The following is a 16,308-nucleotide window of genomic DNA, read 5'->3' as shown; positions in this document are numbered from 1 at the left end:
AGGTAGCCCCAGCAAGTTGGAGCGTGTAAAAATTGCCACAAAACTCAGTTTTGCTTCTCTCCACGGAAATCTTTAGTAAAAAGCGAAAGATTTTTACGTTCTGAAGAAAAGCCAGAGTATACTGGTCAAGGGCTTCCTCCTGACCTACCACCATGTGCACAGCCCTCATTTGGCCCAGGGAGACCACCTAGAAGTGGGTGCGTGGTTTGGCTATGGAAAAACAAAAATGGCAACACACAGCCCATTTTCCACAGGCTGCTCCGTGTTCAGCTCCATCGTGCTGCCAGAGAGTCACATGTCCCGCTGACTGAAAAAAGGCCATCCACGGCTACTATATTCAAATGAGAAACATTTCCCAGCAGCCCCAGAGTACAGTCTCCCACCAAAACCCCACCCACTCATTCCTTCATTCTGTTGTTAAACACATTTAAGGAAGCCCCAGCAAGCTGGAGCATGCAAAAATTGGCACAAAACTCAGTTTTGCTTCTCGCCACAGAAATCTTTAGTAAAAGGCAAAAGATTTTTAAGTTCTGTAGAAAAACCAGAGTATACGGCGCAAGGTCTTCCTCCTGACCTACCACCATAGCCGCAGCCCTCATTTGGCCCAGGGAGACCACCTAGAAGTGGGTACGTGGTTTGGCTATGGAAAAACAAAAACGGCAACACACAGCCCATTTTCCGCAGTCTGCTCTGTGTTAAGCTCCATCCTGCTGTTAGAGAGTCACATGTCCCGCTGCCTGGAAGAAAGCCATCCACTGCTACAATATTCAAATGAGAAGCATTTCCCATCAGCCCCAGAGTACAGGCTCCCACCAAAACCCCACCCACTAATTCTTTCATTCTGTTGTTGAACCCATTTAAGGAAGCCCCAGCAAGCTGGAGCATGCAAAAATTGCCACAAAACTCAGTTTTGCTTCTCTCCACGGAAATCTTTAGTAAAAGGCGAAAGATTTTTACGTTCTGAAAAGAAGCCAGAGGATACAGGGCAAAGGGCTTGCTCCTGACCTACCACCATGGGCACAGCCCTCATTTGGCCCAGGGAGACCACCTAGAAGTGGGTGCGTGGTTTGGCTATGGAAAAAGAAAAACAGCAACACAGCCCATTTTCCTCAGGCTGCTCCGTGTTCAGCTCCATCGTGCTGCCAGAGAGTCACATGTCCCGCTGCCTAGAAGAAGGCCATCCACTGCTACAATATTCAAATGAGAGACAGATCCCAGCAGCCCCAGAGGACAGTCTCCCACCAAAACCCCACCCACTCATTCCTTCATTCTGTTGTTGAACCCATTTAAGGAAGCCCCAGCAAGCTGGAGCATGCAAAAATTGCCACAAAACTCAGGTTTGCTTCTCTCCACGGAAATCTTTAGTAAAAGGCGAAAGATTTTTACGTTCTGAAGAGAAGCCAGAGTATACTGGGCAAGGGCTTCCTCCTGACCTACCACCATGGGCACAGCCCTCATTTGGCCCAGGGAGACCACCTAGAAGTGGGTGCGTGGTTTGGCTATGGAAAAACAAAAATGGCAACACACAGCCCATTTTCCGCAGGCTGCTCCGTGTTCAGCTCCATCGTGCTGCCAGAGAGTCACATGTCCCGTTGCCTGAAAGAAGGCCATCCACTGCTACAATATTCAAATGAGAGACATTTCCCAGCAGCCCCAGAGTACAGTCTCCCACCAAAACCCCACCCACTCATTCCTTCATTCTGTTGTTGAACCCATTTAAGGAAGTCCCAGCAATCTGGAGCGTGCAAAAATTGCCACAAAACTCAGTTTTGCTTCTCTCCACGGAAATCTTTAATAAAAGGCGAAAGATTTTGACATTCTGATGAAAAGCCAGAGTATACTGGGCAAGTGCTTCCTCCTGACCTACCACCATGGGCACAGCCCTCATTTGGCCCAGGGAGACCACCTAGAAGTGGGTGCGTGGTTTGGCTATGGAAAAACAAAAACGGCAACACACAGCCCATTTTCCACTGGCTGCTCCATGTTCAGCTCCATCTTGCTGCCAGAGAGTCACATGTCCCGCTGCCTGGAAGAAGGCCATCCACTGCTACAATATTCAAATGAGAGACATTTCCCAGCAGCCCCAGAGTACAGTCTCCCACCAAAACCCCACGCACTTATTCCTTCATTCTGTTGTTGAACCCATTTAAGGAAGCCCCAGCAAGCTGGAGCGTGCAAAAATTGCCACAAAATTCAGTTTTGCTTCTCTCCACGGAAATCTTTAGTAAAAGGCGAAAGATTTTTACGTTCTGAAGAGAAGCCAGAGTATACTGGGCAAGGGCTTCCTCCTGACCTACCACCATGGGCACAGCCCTCATTTTGGCCCAGGGAGACCACCTAGAAGTGGGTGCGTGGTTTGGCTATGGAAAAACAAAAACGGCAACACACAGCCCATTTTCCGCAGGCTGCTCCGTGTTCAGCTCCATCTTGCTGCCAGATTGTCACCTGTCCCGCTGTCTGGAAGAACGCCATCCACTGCTACAATATTCAAATGAGAGACATTTCCCAGCAGCCCCAGAGTACAGTCTCCCACCAAAACCCCACCCACTCATTCCTTCATTCTGTTGTTGAACCCATTTAAGGAAGCCCCAGCAAGCTGGAGCGTGCAAAAATTGCCACAAAACTCAGTTTTGCTTCTCTCCACGGAAATCGTTAGTAAAAGGCGAATGATTTTTACGTTCTGAAGAGAAGCCAGAGTATACTGGGCAAGGGCTTCCTCCTGACCTACCACCATGGGCACAGCTCTCATTTGGCCTAGGGAGACCACCTAGAAGTGGGTACGTGGTTTGGCTATGGAAAAACAAAAACGGCAACACACAGCCCATTTTCCGCAGGCTGCTCCGTGTTCAGCTCCATCCTGCTGCCAGAAAGTCACATGTCCCGCTGCCTGGAAGAAGGCCATCCACTGCTACAATATTCAAATGAGAGACATCTCCCAGCAGCCCCAGTGTACAGTCTCCCACCAAAACCCCACCCACTCATTCCTTCATTCTGTTGTTGAACCCATTTAAGGTAGCCCCAGCAAGCTGGAGCGTGCAAAAATTGCCACAAAACTCAGTTTTGCTTCTCTCCACCGAAATCTTTAGTAAAAGGCAAAAGATTTTTACGTTCTGAAGAAAAGCCAGAGTATACTGGGCAAAGGCTTCCTCCAGACCTACCAACATGGCCGCAACCCTCATTAGGCCCAGGGAGACCACCTAGAAGTGGGTGCGTGGTTTTGCTATGGAAAAACAAAAACGGCAACACACAGCCCATTTTGCACAGGTTGCTCCGTGTTCAGCTCCATCGTGCTGCCAGAGAGTCACATGTCCCGCTGCCTGGAAGAAGGCCATCCAGAGCTACAATATTCAAATGAGAGACATTTCCCAGTAGCCCCAGAGTACAGTCTCCCACCAAAACCCCACCCATTCATTCCTTCATTCTGTTGTTGAAGCCATTTAAGGAAGTCCCAGCAAGCTGGAGCATGCAAAAATTGCCACAAAACTCAGTTTTGCTTCTCTCCACGGAAATCTTTAATAAAAGGTGAAAGATTTTTACAATCTGAAGAGAAGCCAGAGTATACTGGGCAAGGGCTTCCTCCTGACCTACCACCATGGGCAAAGCCCTCATTTGGCCCAGGTAGACCACCTAGAAGTGGGTGCGTGGTTTGGCTATGGAAAAACAAAAACGGCAACACACAGCCCATTTTCCGCAGGCTGCTCCATGTTCAGCTCCATCTTGCTGCCAGAGAGTCACATGTCCCGCTGCCTGGAAGAAGGCCATCCACTGCTACAATATTCAAATGAGAGACATTTCCCAGCAGCCCCAGAGTACAGTCTCCCACCAAAACCCCACCCACTCATTCCTTCATTCTGTTGTTGAACCCATTTAAGGAAGCCCCAGCAAGCTGGAGCGTGCAAAAATTGCCACAAAATTCAGTTTTGCTTCTCTCCACGGAAATCTTTAGTAAAAGGCGAAAGATTTTTACGTTCTGAAGAGGAGCCAGAGTATACTGGGCAAGGGCTTCCTCCTGACCTACCACCATGGGCACAGCCCTCATTTGGCCCAGGGAGACCACCTAGAATTGGGTGCGTGGTTTGGCTATGGAAAAACAAAAACAGCAACACAGCCCATTTTCCGCAGGCTGCTCCGTGTTCAGCTCCATCCTGCTGCCAGAGAGTCACATGTCCCGCTGCCTTGAAGAAGGCCATCCACTGCTACAATATTCAAATGAGAGACAGATCCCAGCAGCCCCAGAGGACAGTCTTCCACCAAAACCCCACCCACTCATTCCTTCATTCTGTTGTTGAACCCATTTAAGGAAGCCCCAGCAAGCTGGAGCATGCAAAAATTGCCACAAAACTCAGGTTTGCTTCTCTCCACGGAAATCTTTAGTAAAAGGCGAAAGATTTTTACATTCTGAAGAGAAGCCAGAGTATACTGGGCAAGGGCTTCCTTCTGACCTACCACCATGGGCACAGCTCTCATTTGGCCTAGGGAGACCACCTAGAAGTGGGTACGTGGTTTGGCTATGGAAAAACAAAAACGGCAACACACAGCCCATTTTCCGCAGGCTGCTCCGTGTTCAGCTCCATCCTGCTGCCAGAAAGTCACATGTCCCGCTGCCTGGAAGAAGGCCATCCACTGCTACAATATTCAAATGAGAGACATTTCCCAGCAGCCCCAGAGTACAGTCTCCCACCAAAACCCCACCCACTCATTCCTTCATTCTGTTGTTGAACCCATTTAAGGAAGCCCCAGCAAGCTGGAGCGTGCAAAAATTGCCAGAAAACTCAGTTTTGCTTCTCTCCACCGAAATCTTTAGTAAAAGGCAAAAGATTTTTACGTTCTGAAGAAAAGCCAGAGTATAATGGGCAAAGGCTTCCTCCAGACCAACCAACATGGCCGCAACCCTCATTAGGCCCAGGGAGACCACCTAGAAGTGGGTGCGTGGTTTTGCTATGGAAAAACAAAAACGGCACCACACAGGCCATTTTCCACAGGTTGCTCCGTGTTCAGCTCCATCGTGCTGCCAGAGAGTCACATGTCCCGCTGCCTGGAAGAAGGTCATCCAGAGCTACAATATTCAAATGGGAGACATTTCCCAGCAGCCCCAGAGTACAGTCTCCCACCAAAACCCCACCCATTCATTCCTTCATTCTGTTGTTGAAGCCATTTAAGGAAGTCCCAGCAAGCTGGAGCGTGCAAAAATTGCCACAAAACTCAGTTTTGCTTCTCTCCACGGAAATCTTTAATAAAAGGTGAAAGATTTTTACAATCTGAAGAGAAGCCAGAGTATACTGGGCAAGGGCTTCCTCCTGACCTACCACCATGGGCACAGCCCTCATTTGGCCCAGGGAGACCACCTAGAAGTGGGTGCGTGGTTTGGCTATGGAAAAACAAAAACGGCAACACACAGCCCATTTTCCGCAGGCTGCTCCATGTTCAGCTCCATCTTGCTGCCAGAGAGTCACATGTCCCGCTGCCTGGAAGAAGGCCATCCACTGCTACAATATTCAAATGAGAGACATTTCCCAGCAGCCCCAGAGTACAGTCTCCCACCAAAACCCCACCCACTCATTCCTTCATTCTGTTGTTGAACCCATTTAAGGAAGCCCCAGCAAGCTGGAGCGTGCAAAAATTGCCAGAAAACTCAGTTTTGCTTCTCTCCACCGAAATCTTTAGTAAAAGGCAAAAGATTTTTACGTTCTGAAGAAAAGCCAGAGTATACTGGGCAAAGGCTTCCTCCAGACCTACCAACATGGCCGCAACCCTCATTAGGCCCAGGGAGACCACCTAGAAGTGGGTGCGTGGTTTGGCTATGGAAAAACAAAAACGGGAACACACAGCCCATTTTCCGCAGGCTGCTCCGTGTTCAGCTCCATCTTGCTGCCAGAGAGTCACCTGTCCCGCTGCCTGGAAGAACGCCATCCACTGCTACAATATTCAAATGAGAGACATTTCCCAGCAGCCCCAGAATACAGTCTCCCACCAAAACCCCACCCACTCATTCCTTGATTCTGTTGTTGAACCCATTTAAGGAAACCCCAGCAAGCTGGATCGTGCAAAAATTGCCACAAAACTCAGTTTTGTTTCTCTCCACGGAAATCTTTAGTAAAAGGCGAAAGATTTTAAGCTCAGAAGAGAAGCCAGCGTATACTGGGCAAGGGCTTCCTCCTGACCTACCACCATGGACGCAGCCCTCATTTGGCCCAGGGAGACCACCTAGAAGTGGGTGCATGGTTTGGCTATGGAAAAACAAAAACGGCAACACACAGCCCATTTTCCTCAGGCTGCTCTGTGTTCAGCTCCATCCTGTTGCCAGAGAGTCACATGTCCCGCTGCCTGGAAGAAGGCCATCCACTGCTACAATATTCAAATGAGAGACATTTCCCAGCAGCCCCATAGTACAGTCTCCCACCAAAACCCACCCACTCATTCCTTCATTCTGTTGTTGAACCCATTTAAGGAAGCCCCAGCAAGCTGGAGCGTGCAAAAATTGCCACAAAACTCAGTTTTGTTTCTCTCCACGGAAATCTTTAGTAAAAGGCGAAAGATTTTTACGTTCTGAAGAGAAGCCAGAGTATACTGGGCAAGGGCTTCCTCCTGACCTACCACCATGGGCACAGCCCTCATTTGGCCCAGGGAGACCACCTAGAAGTGGGTGCGTGGTTTGGCTATGGAAAAACAAAAACGGCAACACACAGCCCATTTTCCGCAGGCTGCTCTGTGTTCAGCTCCATCCTGCTGCCAGAGAGTCAAATGTCCCGCTGCCTGGAAGAAGGCCATCCACTGCTACAATATTCAAATGAGAGACATTTCCCAGCAGCCCCATAGTACAGTCTCCCACCAAAACCCACCCACTCATTCCTTCATTCTGTTGTTGAACCCATTTAAGGAAGCCCCAGCAAACTGGAGCGTGCAAAAATTGCCACAAAACTCAGTTTTGTTTCTCTCCACGGAAATCTTTAGTAAAAGGCAAAAAATTTTTACGTTCTGAAAAGAAGTCAGAGTATACTGGGCAAGGGCTTCCTCCTGACCTACCACCATGGGCACAGCCCTCATTTGGCCCAGGGAGACCACCTAGAAGTGGGTGCGTGGTTTGGCTATGGAAAAACAAAAACGGCAACACACAGCCCATTTTCCGCAGGCTGCTCCGTGTTCAGCTCCATCCTGCTGCCAGAAAGTCACATGTCCCGCTGCCTGGAAGATGGCCATCCACTGCTACAATATTCAAATGAGCGGCATCTCCCATCAGCCCCAGAGTACAGTTTCCCACCAAAACCGCACCCACTCATTCCTTCATTCTGTTGTTGAACCCATTTAAGGTAGCCCCTGCAAGCTGGAGCGTGCAAAAATTGCCAAAAAACTCATTTTTGCTTCTCTCCACGGAAATCTTTAGTAAAAGATGAAAGATTTTTACGTTCTGAAAAGAAGCCAGAATATACTGGGCAAGGGCTTCCTCCTGACCTACCACCATGGGCACAGCCCTCATTTGGCCCAGGGAGACCACCTAGAAGTGGGTGCGTGGTTTGGCTATGGAAAAACAAAAACGGAAACACACAGCCCATTTTCCGCAGGCTGCTCCGTGTTCATCTCCATCTTGCTGCCAGAGAGTCACCTGTCCCGCTGCCTGGAAGAACGCCATCCACTGCTACAATATTCAAATGAAAGACATTTCCCAGCAGCCCCAGAGTACAGTCTCCCACTAAAACCCCACCCACTCATTCCTTCATTCTGTTGTTGAACCCATTTAAGGAAGCCCCAGCAAGCTAGAGCGTGCAAAAATTGCCACAAAACTCAGTTTTGCTTCTCTCCACGGAAATCTTTAGTAAAAGGCTAAAGATTTTTACGTTCTGAAGAAAAGCCAGAGTATACTGGGCAAGGGCTTCCTCCAGACCTACCACCATGGGCACAGCCCTCATTTGGCCCAGGGAGACCACCTAGAAGTGGGTGCGTGGTTTGGCTATGGAAAAACAAAAACGGCAACACACAGCCCATTTTCCGCAGGCTGCTCTGTGTTCAGCTCCATCCTGCTGCCAGAGAGTCACATGTCCCGCTGCCTGGAAGAAGGCAATCCACTGCTACAATATTCAAATGAGAAGCATCTCCCATCAGCCCCAGAGTACAGTCTCCCACCAAAACCCCACCCACTCATTCCTTCATTCTGTTGTTGAACCTATTTAAGGTAGCCCCAGCAAGCTGGAGCGTGCAAAAATTGCCACAAAACTCAGTTTTGCTTCTCTCCACGGAAATCTTTAGTAAAAGGTGAAAGATTTTTACGTTCTGAAAAGAAGCCAGAGTATACTGGGCAAGGGCTTCCTCCTGACCTACCACCATGGGCACAGCCCTCATTTGGCCCAGGGAGACCACCTAGAAGTGGGTGCGTGGTTTGGCTATGGAAAAACAAAAACGGCAACACACAGCCCATTTTCCGCAGGCTGCTCTGTGTTCAGCTCCATCCTGCTGCCAGAGAGTCAAATGTCCCGCTGCCTGGAAGAAGGCCATCCACTGCTACAATATTCAAATGAGAGACATTTCCCAGCAGCCCCATAGTACAGTCTCCCACCAAAACCCACCCACTCATTCCTTCATTCTGTTGTTGAACCCATTTAAGGAAGCCCCAGCAAACTGGAGCGTGCAAAAATTGCCACAAAACTCAGTTTTGTTTCTCTCCACGGAAATCTTTAGTAAAAGGCAAAAAATTTTTACGTTCTGAAAAGAAGTCAGAGTATACTGGGCAAGGGCTTCCTCCTGACCTACCACCATGGGCACAGCCCTCATTTGGCCCAGGGAGACCACCTAGAAGTGGGTGCGTGGTTTGGCTATGGAAAAACAAAAACGGCAACACACAGCCCATTTTCCGCAGGCTGCTCCGTGTTCAGCTCCATCCTGCTGCCAGAAAGTCACATGTCCCGCTGCCTGGAAGAAGGCCATCCACTGCTACAATATTCAAATGAGCGGCATCTCCCATCAGCCCCAGAATACAGTTTCCCACCAAAACCGCACCCACTCATTCCTTCATTCTGTTGTTGAACCCATTTAAGGTAGCCCCTGCAAGCTGGAGCGTGCAAAAATTGCCAAAAAAACTCAGTTTTGCTTCTCTCCACGCAAATCTTTAGTAAAAGATGAAAGATTTTTACATTCTGAAAAGAAGCCAGAATATACTGGGCAAGGGCTTCCTCCTGACCTACCACCATGGGCACAGCCCTCATTTGGCCCAGGGAGACCACCTAGAAGTGGGTGCGTGGTTTGGCTATGGAAAAACAAAAATGGCAACACACAGCCCATTTTCCGCAGGCTGCTCCGTGTTCAGCTCCATCGTGCTGCCAGAGAGTCACATGTCCCGCTGCCTGGAAGAAGGCCATCCACTGCTACAATATTCAAATGAGAGACATTTCCCAGCAGCCCCATAGTACAGTCTCCCACCAAAACCCACCCACTCATTCCTTCATTCTGTTGTTGAACCCATTTAAGGAAGCCCCAGCAAGCTGGAGCGTGCAAAAATTGCCACAAAACTCAGTTTTGTTTCTCTCCACGGAAATCTTTAGTAAAAGGCAAAAGATTTTTACGTTCTGTAAAGAAGCCAGAGTATACTGGGCAAGGGCTTCCTCCTGACCTACCACCATGGGCACAGCCCTCATTTGGCCCAGGGAGACCACCTAGAAGTGGGTGCGTGGTTTGGCTATGGAAAAACAAAAACGGAAACCCACAGCCCATTTTCCGCAGGCTGCTCCGTGTTCATCTCCATCTTGCTGCCAGAGAGTCACCTGTCCCGCTGCCTGGAAGAACGCCATCCACTGCTACAATATTCAAATGAAAGACATTTCCCAGCAGCCCCAGAGTACAGTCTCCCACCAAAACCCCACCCACTCATTCCTTCATTCTGTTGTTGAACCCATTTAAGGAAGCCCCAGCAAGCTAGAGCGTGCAAAAATTGCCACAAAACTCAGTTTTGCTTCTCTCCACGGAAATCTTTAGTAAAAGGCTAAAAATTTTTACGTTCTGAAGAAAAGCCAGAGTATACTGGGCAAGGGCTTCCTCCAGACCTACCACCATGGGCACAGCCCTCATTTGGCCCAGGGAGACCACCTAGAAGTGGGTGCGTGGTTTGGCTATGGAAAAACAAAAACGGCAACACACAGCCCATTTTCCGCAGGCTGCTCTGTGTTCAGCTCCATCCTGCTGCCAGAGAGTCACATGTCCCGCTGCCTGGAAGAAGGCAATCCACTGCTACAATATTCAAATGAGAGGCATCTCCCATCAGCCCCAGAGTACAGTCTCCCACCAAAACCCCACCCACTCATTCCTTCATTCTGTTGTTGAACCTATTTAAGGTAGCCCCAGCAAGCTGGAGCGTGCAAAAATTGCCACAAAACTCAGTTTTGTTTCTCTCCACGGAAATCTTTAGTAAAAGGCGAAAGATTTTTACGTTCTGAAGAGAAGCCAGAGTATACTGGGCAAAGGCTTCCTCCTGACCTACCACCATGGGCACAGCCCTCATTTGGCCCAGGGAGACCACCTAGAAGTGGGTGCGTGGTTTGGCTATGGAAAAACAAAAACGGCAACACACACCCCATTTTCCGCAGGCTGCTCCGTGTTCAGCTCCATCTTGCTTCCTCCTGACCTACCACCATGGGCACAGCTCTCAATTTGGCCCAGGGAGACCACCTAGAAGTGGGTGCGTGGTTTGGCTATGGAGAAACAAAATCGGCAACACACAGCCCATTTTCCGTAGGGTGCTCTGTGTTCAGCTCCATCCTGCTGCCAGAGGGTCACATGTCCCGCTGCCTGGTAGAAGGCCATCCACTGCTACAATATTCAAATGAGAGACATTTCCCAGCAGCCCCATAGTACAGTCTCCCACCAAAACCCACCCACTCATTCCTTCATTCTGTTGTTGAACCCATTTAAGGAAGCCCCAGCAAGCTGGAGCGTACCACCATGGGCACAGCCCTCATTTGGCCCAGGGAGACCAACTAGAAGTGGGTGCGTGGTTTGGCTATGGAAAAACAAAAACGGCAACACACAGCCCATTTTCCGCAGGCTGCTCCGTGTTCAGCTCCATCTTGCTGCCAGAGAGTCACCTGTCCCGCTGCCTGGAAGAACGCCATCCACTGCTACAATATTCAAATGAGAGGCATCTCCCATCAGCCCCAGAGTACAGTCTCCCACCAAAACCCCACCCACTCATTCCTTCCTTCTGTTGTTGAACCCATTTAAAGAAGCCCCAGCAAGCTGGAGCGTGCAAAAATTGCCACAAAACCCAGTTTTGCTTCTCTCCACGGAAATCTTTAGTAAAAGGCGAAAGATTTTTAAGTTCTGAAGAGAAGCCAGAGTATACTGGGCAAATGCTTCCTCCTGACCTACCACCATGGGCACAGCCCTCATTTGGCCCAGGGAGACCACCTAGAAGTGGGTGCGTGGTTTGGCTATGGAAAAACAAAAACGGCAACACACAGCCCATTTTCCGCAGGCTGCTCCGTGTTCTGCTCCATCGTGCTGCCAGAGAGTCACATGTCCCGCTGCCTGGAAGAAGGCCATCCACTGCTACAATATTCAAATGAGAGACATTTCCCAGCAGCCCCAGAGTACAGTCTCCCACCAAAACCCCACCCACTCATTCCTTCATTCTGTTGTTGAAACCATTTAAGGAAGCCCCAGCAAGCTGGAGCGTGCAAAAATTGCCACAAAACTCAGTTTTGCTTCTCTCCACGGAAATCTTTAGTAAAAGGCGAAAGATTTTTACGTTCTGAAGAGAAGCCAGAGTATACTGGGCAAGGGCTTCCTCCTGACCTACCACCATGGGCACAGCCCTCATTTGGCCCAGGGAGACCACCTAGAAGTGGGTGCGTGGTTTGGCTATGGAAAAACAAAAACGGCATCACACAGCCCATTTTCCGCATGCTGCTCCGTGTTCAGCTCCATCGTGCTGCCAGAGAGTCACATGTCCCGCTGCCTGGAAGAAAGCCATCCACTGCTACAATATTAAAATGAGAGACATTTCCCAGCAGACCCAGTGTACAGTCTCCCACCAAAACCCCACCCACTCATTCCTTCCTTCTGTTGTTGAACCCATTTAAGGAAGCCCCAGCAAGCTGGAGCGTGCAAAAATTGCCACAAAACTCAGTTTTGCTTCTCTCCACGGAAATCTTTAGTAAAAGGCAAAAGATTTTTACGTTCTGAAGAAAAGCCAGAGTATACTGGGCAAGGGCTTTCTCCATACCTACCACCATGGATGCAGCCCTCATTTGGCCCAGGGAGACCACCTAGAATTGGGTGCGTGGTTTGGCTATGGAAAAACAAAAACGGCAACACACAGCCCATTTTCCGCAGGCTGCTCCGTGTTCAGCTCCATCCTGCTGCCAGAGAGTCACATGTCCCGCTGCCTGGAAGAATGCCATCCACTGCTACAATATTCAAATGAGAGGCACTTACCATCAGCCCCAGAATACAGTCTCCCACCAAAACCCCACCCACTCATTCCTTCATTCTATTGTTGAACCCATTTAAGGAAGCACTAGCAAGCTGGAGCGTGCAAAAATTGCCACAAAACTCAGTTTTGCTTCTCTCCACGGAAATCTTTAGTAAAAGGCGAAAGATTTTTAAGTTCTAAAGAGAAGCCAGAGTATACTGGGCAAATGCTTCCTCCTGACCTACCACCATGGGCACAGCCCTCATTTGGCCCAGGGAGACCACCTAGAAGTGGGTGCGTGGTTTGGCTATGGAAAAACAAAAACGGCAACACACAGCCCATTTTCCGCAGGCTGCTCCGTGTTCTGCTCCATCGTGCTGCCAGAGAGTCACATATCCCGCTGCCTGGAAGAAGGCCATCCACTGCTACAATATTCAAATGAGAGACATTTCCCAGCAGCCCCAGAGTACAGTCTCCCACCAAAACCCCACCCACTCATTCCTTCATTCTGTTGTTGCAACCAATTAAGGAAGCCCCAGCAAGCTGGAGCGTGTAAAAATTGTCACAAAACTCAGTTTTGCTTCTCTCCACGGAAATCTTTAGTAAAAGGCGAAAGATTTTTACGTTCTGAAGAGAAGCCAGAGTATACTGGGCAAGGGCTTCCTCCTGACCTACCACCATGGGCACAGCCCTCATTTGGCCCAGGGAGACCACCTAGAAGTGGGTGCGTGGTTTGGCTATGGAAAAACAAAAACGGCAACACACAGCCCATTTTCCGCAGGGTGCTCCGTGTTCAGCTCCATCCTGCTGCCAGAAACTCACATGTCCCGCTGCCTGGAAGAAGGCCATCCACTGCTACAATATTCAAATGAGAGTCATCTCCCATCAGCCCCAGAGTACAGTCTCCCACCAAAACCCCACCCACTCATTCCTTCATTCTGTTGTTGAACCCATTTAAGGTAACCCCAGCAAGCTGGAGCGTGCAAAAATTGCCACAAAACTCAGTTTTGCTTCTCTTCACGGAAATCTTTAGTAAAAGGCGATAGATTTTTACGTTCTGAAAAGAAGCCAGAGAATACTGCGCAAGGGCTTCCTCCTGACCTACCACCATGGCCGCAGCCCTCATTTGGCCCAGGGAGACCACCTAGAAATGGGTGCGTGATTTGGCTATGGAAAAACAAAAACGGCAACACACAGCACATTTTCCGCAGGCTGCTCCGTGTTCAGCTCCATCGTGCTGCCAGAGAGTCACATGTCCTGCTGCCTGGAAGAAGGCCATCCACTGCTACAATATTCAAATGAGAGGCATCTCCCATCAGCCCCAGAGTACAGTCTCCCACCAAAACCCCACCCACTCATTCCTTCATTCTGTTGTTGAACCCATTTAAGGTAGCCCCAGCAAGCTGGAGCGTGCAAAAATTGCCACAAAACTCAGTTTTGCTTCTCTCCACGGAAATCTTTAGTAAAATGCGAAATATTTTTACGTTCTGAAGAGAAGCCAGAGTATACTGGGCAAGGGCTTCCTCCTGACCTACCACCATGGGCACAGCCCTCATTTGGCCCAGGGAGACCACCTAGAAGTGGGTGCGTGGTTTGGCTATGGAAAAACAAAAACGGCAACACACAGCCCATTTTCCGCAGGCTGCTCCGTGTTCAGCTCCATCCTGCTGCCAGAAAGTCACATGTCCCGCTGCCTGGAAGAAGGCCATCCACTGCTACAATATTCAAATGAGAGGCATCTCCCATCAGCCCCAGAGTACAATCTCCCACCAAAACCCCACCCACTCATTCCTTCATTCTGTTGTTGAACCCATTTAAGGAAGCACCAGCAAGCTGGATCGTGCAAAAATTGCCACAAAACTCAGTTTTGCTTCTCTCCATGGAAATCTTTAGTAAAAGGTGAAAGATTTTTACGTTCTGAATAGAATCCAGAGTATACTGGGCAAGGGCTTCCTCCTGACCTACCACCATGGGCACAGCCCTCATTTGGCCCAGGGAGACCACCTAGAAGTCGGTGCGTGGTTTGGCTATGGAAAAACAAAAACGGCAACACACAGCCCATTTTCCGCAGGCTGCTCCGTCTTCAGCTCCATCCTGCTGCCAGAAAGTCACATGTCCCACTGCCTGGAAGAAGGCCATCCACTGCTACAATATTCAAATGAGAGGCATCTCCCATCAGCCCCAGAGTACAGTCTCCCACCAAAACCCCACCCACTCATTCCTTCATTCTGTTGTTGAACCCATTTAAGGAAGCCCCAGCAAGCTGGAGCGTGCAAAAACTGCCACAAAACTCAGTTTTGCTTCTCTCCACGGAAATCTTTAGTAAAAGGCGAAAGATTTTTACGTTCTGAAGAGAAACCAGAGTATACTGGGCAAGGGCTTCCTCCTGACCTACCACCATGGGCACAGCCCTCATTTGGCCCAGGGAGACCACCTAGAAGTGGGTGCGTGGTTTGGCCATGGAAAAACAAAAATGGCAACACACAGCCCATTTTCCGCAGGCTGCTCCGTGTTCAGCTCCATCGTGCTGCCAGAGAGTCACATGTCCCGCTGCCTGGAAGAAGGCCATCCACTGCTACAATATTCAAATGAGAGACATTTCCCAGCTGCCCCAGAGTACAGTCTCCCACCAAAACCCCACCCACTCATTCCTTCATTCTGTTGTTAAACCCATTTAAGGAAGCCCCAGCAAGCTGGAGCGTGCAAAAATTGCCACAAAACTCAGCTTTGCTTCTCTCCACGGAAATCTTTAGTAAAAGGCGAAAGATTTTTACGTCCTGAAGAGAAGCCAGAGTATACTGGGCAAGGGCTTCCTCCTGACCTACCACCATGGGCACAGCCCTCATTTGGCCCAGGGAGACCACCTAGAAATGGGTGCGTGGTTTGGCTATGGAAAAACAAAAACGGCAACACACAGCCCATTTTCCGCAGGCTGCTCTGTGTTCAGCTCCATCCTGCTGCCAGAGAGTCAAATGTCCCGCTGCCTGGAAGAAGGCCATCCACTGCTACAATATTCAAATGAGAGACATTTCCCAGCAGCCCCATAGTACAGTCTCCCACCAAAACCCACCCACTCATTCCTTCATTCTGTTGTTGAACCCATTTAAGGAAGCCCCAGCAAACTGGAGCGTGCAAAAATTGCCACAAAACTCAGTTTTGTTTCTCTCCACGGAAATCTTTAGTAAAAGGCAAAAAATTTTTACGTTCTGAAAAGAAGTCAGAGTATACTGGGCAAAGGCTTCCTCCTGACCTACCACCATGGGCACAGCCCTCATTTGGCCCAGGGAGACCACCTAGAAGTGGGTGCGTGGTTTGGCTATGGAAAAACAAAAACGGCAACACACAGCCCATTTTCCGCAGGCTGCTCCGTGTTCAGCTCCATCCTGCTGCCAGAAAGTCACATGTCCCGCTGCCTGGAAGATGGCCATCCACTGCTACAATATTCAAATGAGCGGCATCTCCCATCAGCCCCAGAGTACAGTTTCCCACCAAAACCGCACCCACTCATTCCTTCATTCTGTTGTTGAACCCATTTAAGGTAGCCCCTGCAAGCTGGAGCGTGCAAAAATTGCCAAAAAACTCAGTTTTGCTTCTCTCCACGGAAATCTTTAGTAAAAGATGAAAGATTTTTACGTTCTGAAAAGAAGCCAGAATATACTGGGCAAGGGCTTCCTCCTGACCTACCACCATGGGCACAGCCCTCATTTGGCCCAGGGAGACCACCTAGAAGTGGGTGCGTGGTTTGGCTATGGAAAAACAAAAACGGAAACACACAGCCCATTTTCCGCAGGCTGCTCCGTGTTCATCTCCATCTTGCTGCCAGAGAGTCACCTGTCCCGCTGCCTGGAAGAACGCCATCCACTGCTACAATATTCAAATGAAAGACATTTCCCAGCAGCCCCAGAGTACAGTCT

The 16,308-nt window shown here is 49.5% G+C and overlaps 37 non-coding genes across 37 annotated transcripts; all 37 read right to left on the bottom strand.

Moving 5' to 3' along the window:
- Positions 1-4: 4 nt before the first annotated feature.
- Positions 5-120, bottom strand: LOC141063946 (U5 spliceosomal RNA). The gene has a single exon (XR_012225206.1). It is a non-coding gene; the product is annotated as a U5 spliceosomal RNA (small nuclear RNA).
- Positions 121-434: 314 nt separating this feature from the next.
- LOC141064599 (U5 spliceosomal RNA) lies at positions 435-550 on the bottom strand. The gene has a single exon (XR_012225796.1). It is a non-coding gene; the product is annotated as a U5 spliceosomal RNA (small nuclear RNA).
- A 314-nt stretch (positions 551-864) lies between these two features.
- On the bottom strand, positions 865-980 carry LOC141065247 (U5 spliceosomal RNA). Its single transcript, XR_012226380.1, has one exon. It is a non-coding gene; the product is annotated as a U5 spliceosomal RNA (small nuclear RNA).
- Positions 981-1,293: 313 nt separating this feature from the next.
- On the bottom strand, positions 1,294-1,409 carry LOC141064211 (U5 spliceosomal RNA). Its single transcript, XR_012225444.1, has one exon. It is a non-coding gene; the product is annotated as a U5 spliceosomal RNA (small nuclear RNA).
- A 314-nt stretch (positions 1,410-1,723) lies between these two features.
- On the bottom strand, positions 1,724-1,839 carry LOC141064689 (U5 spliceosomal RNA). Its single transcript, XR_012225877.1, has one exon. It is a non-coding gene; the product is annotated as a U5 spliceosomal RNA (small nuclear RNA).
- Positions 1,840-2,153: 314 nt separating this feature from the next.
- Positions 2,154-2,269, bottom strand: LOC141065119 (U5 spliceosomal RNA). The gene has a single exon (XR_012226263.1). It is a non-coding gene; the product is annotated as a U5 spliceosomal RNA (small nuclear RNA).
- Positions 2,270-2,584: 315 nt separating this feature from the next.
- LOC141063957 (U5 spliceosomal RNA) lies at positions 2,585-2,700 on the bottom strand. Its single transcript, XR_012225216.1, has one exon. It is a non-coding gene; the product is annotated as a U5 spliceosomal RNA (small nuclear RNA).
- Positions 2,701-3,014: 314 nt separating this feature from the next.
- LOC141063943 (U5 spliceosomal RNA) lies at positions 3,015-3,130 on the bottom strand. Its single transcript, XR_012225203.1, has one exon. It is a non-coding gene; the product is annotated as a U5 spliceosomal RNA (small nuclear RNA).
- A 314-nt stretch (positions 3,131-3,444) lies between these two features.
- Positions 3,445-3,560, bottom strand: LOC141064401 (U5 spliceosomal RNA). Its single transcript, XR_012225616.1, has one exon. It is a non-coding gene; the product is annotated as a U5 spliceosomal RNA (small nuclear RNA).
- A 314-nt stretch (positions 3,561-3,874) lies between these two features.
- On the bottom strand, positions 3,875-3,990 carry LOC141063932 (U5 spliceosomal RNA). Its single transcript, XR_012225193.1, has one exon. It is a non-coding gene; the product is annotated as a U5 spliceosomal RNA (small nuclear RNA).
- Positions 3,991-4,302: 312 nt separating this feature from the next.
- LOC141064916 (U5 spliceosomal RNA) lies at positions 4,303-4,418 on the bottom strand. Its single transcript, XR_012226079.1, has one exon. It is a non-coding gene; the product is annotated as a U5 spliceosomal RNA (small nuclear RNA).
- A 314-nt stretch (positions 4,419-4,732) lies between these two features.
- On the bottom strand, positions 4,733-4,848 carry LOC141063828 (U5 spliceosomal RNA). The gene has a single exon (XR_012225100.1). It is a non-coding gene; the product is annotated as a U5 spliceosomal RNA (small nuclear RNA).
- A 314-nt stretch (positions 4,849-5,162) lies between these two features.
- On the bottom strand, positions 5,163-5,278 carry LOC141064454 (U5 spliceosomal RNA). Its single transcript, XR_012225664.1, has one exon. It is a non-coding gene; the product is annotated as a U5 spliceosomal RNA (small nuclear RNA).
- A 314-nt stretch (positions 5,279-5,592) lies between these two features.
- Positions 5,593-5,708, bottom strand: LOC141063826 (U5 spliceosomal RNA). The gene has a single exon (XR_012225099.1). It is a non-coding gene; the product is annotated as a U5 spliceosomal RNA (small nuclear RNA).
- A 313-nt stretch (positions 5,709-6,021) lies between these two features.
- LOC141064798 (U5 spliceosomal RNA) lies at positions 6,022-6,137 on the bottom strand. Its single transcript, XR_012225975.1, has one exon. It is a non-coding gene; the product is annotated as a U5 spliceosomal RNA (small nuclear RNA).
- Positions 6,138-6,450: 313 nt separating this feature from the next.
- LOC141064965 (U5 spliceosomal RNA) lies at positions 6,451-6,566 on the bottom strand. Its single transcript, XR_012226122.1, has one exon. It is a non-coding gene; the product is annotated as a U5 spliceosomal RNA (small nuclear RNA).
- A 313-nt stretch (positions 6,567-6,879) lies between these two features.
- LOC141064191 (U5 spliceosomal RNA) lies at positions 6,880-6,995 on the bottom strand. Its single transcript, XR_012225426.1, has one exon. It is a non-coding gene; the product is annotated as a U5 spliceosomal RNA (small nuclear RNA).
- A 314-nt stretch (positions 6,996-7,309) lies between these two features.
- Positions 7,310-7,425, bottom strand: LOC141064400 (U5 spliceosomal RNA). Its single transcript, XR_012225615.1, has one exon. It is a non-coding gene; the product is annotated as a U5 spliceosomal RNA (small nuclear RNA).
- A 314-nt stretch (positions 7,426-7,739) lies between these two features.
- On the bottom strand, positions 7,740-7,855 carry LOC141063729 (U5 spliceosomal RNA). The gene has a single exon (XR_012225011.1). It is a non-coding gene; the product is annotated as a U5 spliceosomal RNA (small nuclear RNA).
- Positions 7,856-8,169: 314 nt separating this feature from the next.
- LOC141063737 (U5 spliceosomal RNA) lies at positions 8,170-8,285 on the bottom strand. The gene has a single exon (XR_012225019.1). It is a non-coding gene; the product is annotated as a U5 spliceosomal RNA (small nuclear RNA).
- Positions 8,286-8,598: 313 nt separating this feature from the next.
- LOC141064190 (U5 spliceosomal RNA) lies at positions 8,599-8,714 on the bottom strand. Its single transcript, XR_012225425.1, has one exon. It is a non-coding gene; the product is annotated as a U5 spliceosomal RNA (small nuclear RNA).
- Positions 8,715-9,028: 314 nt separating this feature from the next.
- On the bottom strand, positions 9,029-9,145 carry LOC141064781 (U5 spliceosomal RNA). The gene has a single exon (XR_012225959.1). It is a non-coding gene; the product is annotated as a U5 spliceosomal RNA (small nuclear RNA).
- Positions 9,146-9,458: 313 nt separating this feature from the next.
- Positions 9,459-9,574, bottom strand: LOC141063879 (U5 spliceosomal RNA). Its single transcript, XR_012225147.1, has one exon. It is a non-coding gene; the product is annotated as a U5 spliceosomal RNA (small nuclear RNA).
- Positions 9,575-9,888: 314 nt separating this feature from the next.
- LOC141063974 (U5 spliceosomal RNA) lies at positions 9,889-10,004 on the bottom strand. The gene has a single exon (XR_012225231.1). It is a non-coding gene; the product is annotated as a U5 spliceosomal RNA (small nuclear RNA).
- A 314-nt stretch (positions 10,005-10,318) lies between these two features.
- LOC141064964 (U5 spliceosomal RNA) lies at positions 10,319-10,434 on the bottom strand. Its single transcript, XR_012226121.1, has one exon. It is a non-coding gene; the product is annotated as a U5 spliceosomal RNA (small nuclear RNA).
- Positions 10,435-11,205: 771 nt separating this feature from the next.
- On the bottom strand, positions 11,206-11,321 carry LOC141063642 (U5 spliceosomal RNA). The gene has a single exon (XR_012224933.1). It is a non-coding gene; the product is annotated as a U5 spliceosomal RNA (small nuclear RNA).
- Positions 11,322-11,635: 314 nt separating this feature from the next.
- Positions 11,636-11,751, bottom strand: LOC141065097 (U5 spliceosomal RNA). The gene has a single exon (XR_012226242.1). It is a non-coding gene; the product is annotated as a U5 spliceosomal RNA (small nuclear RNA).
- Positions 11,752-12,065: 314 nt separating this feature from the next.
- Positions 12,066-12,181, bottom strand: LOC141064913 (U5 spliceosomal RNA). The gene has a single exon (XR_012226076.1). It is a non-coding gene; the product is annotated as a U5 spliceosomal RNA (small nuclear RNA).
- Positions 12,182-12,495: 314 nt separating this feature from the next.
- Positions 12,496-12,611, bottom strand: LOC141064124 (U5 spliceosomal RNA). The gene has a single exon (XR_012225365.1). It is a non-coding gene; the product is annotated as a U5 spliceosomal RNA (small nuclear RNA).
- Positions 12,612-12,925: 314 nt separating this feature from the next.
- Positions 12,926-13,041, bottom strand: LOC141064555 (U5 spliceosomal RNA). Its single transcript, XR_012225756.1, has one exon. It is a non-coding gene; the product is annotated as a U5 spliceosomal RNA (small nuclear RNA).
- Positions 13,042-13,355: 314 nt separating this feature from the next.
- LOC141064437 (U5 spliceosomal RNA) lies at positions 13,356-13,471 on the bottom strand. Its single transcript, XR_012225648.1, has one exon. It is a non-coding gene; the product is annotated as a U5 spliceosomal RNA (small nuclear RNA).
- A 314-nt stretch (positions 13,472-13,785) lies between these two features.
- On the bottom strand, positions 13,786-13,901 carry LOC141064164 (U5 spliceosomal RNA). Its single transcript, XR_012225401.1, has one exon. It is a non-coding gene; the product is annotated as a U5 spliceosomal RNA (small nuclear RNA).
- Positions 13,902-14,215: 314 nt separating this feature from the next.
- LOC141064733 (U5 spliceosomal RNA) lies at positions 14,216-14,331 on the bottom strand. Its single transcript, XR_012225917.1, has one exon. It is a non-coding gene; the product is annotated as a U5 spliceosomal RNA (small nuclear RNA).
- Positions 14,332-14,645: 314 nt separating this feature from the next.
- On the bottom strand, positions 14,646-14,761 carry LOC141065051 (U5 spliceosomal RNA). The gene has a single exon (XR_012226200.1). It is a non-coding gene; the product is annotated as a U5 spliceosomal RNA (small nuclear RNA).
- A 314-nt stretch (positions 14,762-15,075) lies between these two features.
- Positions 15,076-15,191, bottom strand: LOC141065002 (U5 spliceosomal RNA). The gene has a single exon (XR_012226156.1). It is a non-coding gene; the product is annotated as a U5 spliceosomal RNA (small nuclear RNA).
- Positions 15,192-15,504: 313 nt separating this feature from the next.
- Positions 15,505-15,620, bottom strand: LOC141064189 (U5 spliceosomal RNA). Its single transcript, XR_012225424.1, has one exon. It is a non-coding gene; the product is annotated as a U5 spliceosomal RNA (small nuclear RNA).
- Positions 15,621-15,934: 314 nt separating this feature from the next.
- LOC141064516 (U5 spliceosomal RNA) lies at positions 15,935-16,050 on the bottom strand. The gene has a single exon (XR_012225719.1). It is a non-coding gene; the product is annotated as a U5 spliceosomal RNA (small nuclear RNA).
- Positions 16,051-16,308: the final 258 nt, after the last annotated feature.

Source organism: Dendrobates tinctorius, unplaced genomic scaffold, assembly GCF_039654945.1.
Source record: "Dendrobates tinctorius isolate UK_male_01 unplaced genomic scaffold, ASM3965494v1 ptg000250l, whole genome shotgun sequence".
NCBI lineage: Eukaryota > Metazoa > Chordata > Amphibia > Anura > Dendrobatidae > Dendrobates > Dendrobates tinctorius.
Note: the sequence above shows the minus strand (reverse complement) of the source record. Positions and strands in the feature narration are given on the sequence as shown.